General features: G+C 41.0%; 1 long non-coding RNA gene across 1 annotated transcript; it reads left to right on the top strand.

Moving 5' to 3' along the window:
• On the top strand, positions 1–670 carry LOC107682353 (uncharacterized). Its single transcript, XR_001633463.1, has 3 exons — positions 1–39; positions 136–304; positions 547–670. It is a non-coding gene; the product is annotated as an uncharacterized LOC107682353 (long non-coding RNA).
• The last annotated feature ends 25 nt before the right edge of the window (positions 671–695 follow it).

The following is a 695-nucleotide window of genomic DNA, read 5'->3' as shown; positions in this document are numbered from 1 at the left end:
CTTGGTAAAATTGCCAGTGGAATATGTGACAACCTTCTGGTAGGTCGTGTATTTATTACATTGTTGTGGCATTTTGTATGGATTTGCTTTGGTACATTAGTATCTAAGTGTGTTTATCCATTTTGCTGATGACAGACATGTGTGGTGCGGGCCTGGGACTCCAGCCGCCCTCTGCTCTTCTGTCCTGCTATGAACACAGCCATGTGGCAGCACCCTATCACTGCACAGCAAGTGGCCACGCTTAAAAGCTTTGGCTACGTTGAGATACCATGCATTGCCAAAAAACTAGTCTGTGGAGATGAAGGTATCTTCTAAGAAAGTGTATGGCTTTTATGAGGGAATTGCACTGATAAGGGAAAATGGAACAGATAAAAAAAATTCTCATCGATGTGTGAAATCACTCGTGCATTATTCGTTAACTGAAGATCAAAGAGATGGAATCTGGCAGGCTATGATAAGCATGCTCCTTGATCAAAGAAGGACTTAATGAATTAATGTTTCTTGTGTTTTGGCTCGTCTTACATTCCAGTCTTGCTGTCTTCACAGGTAAAGGCGCCATGGCAGAGGTTTCAACTATTGTTGAAACTGTCAAACAATACAATCCAGAAACATCCTGAATGACCTCGGACTAAACATACCAGTGGTAAAGAGACACAAGGTTATCTATGGAAGCCCATTTCTTAATAATAAAAAAA

This window comes from Sinocyclocheilus anshuiensis, unplaced genomic scaffold (assembly GCF_001515605.1).
Source record: "Sinocyclocheilus anshuiensis isolate Anshui unplaced genomic scaffold, SAMN03320099.WGS_v1.1 C32104915, whole genome shotgun sequence".
In the NCBI taxonomy this organism is placed as follows: domain Eukaryota; kingdom Metazoa; phylum Chordata; class Actinopteri; order Cypriniformes; family Cyprinidae; genus Sinocyclocheilus; species Sinocyclocheilus anshuiensis.
Note: the sequence above shows the minus strand (reverse complement) of the source record. Positions and strands in the feature narration are given on the sequence as shown.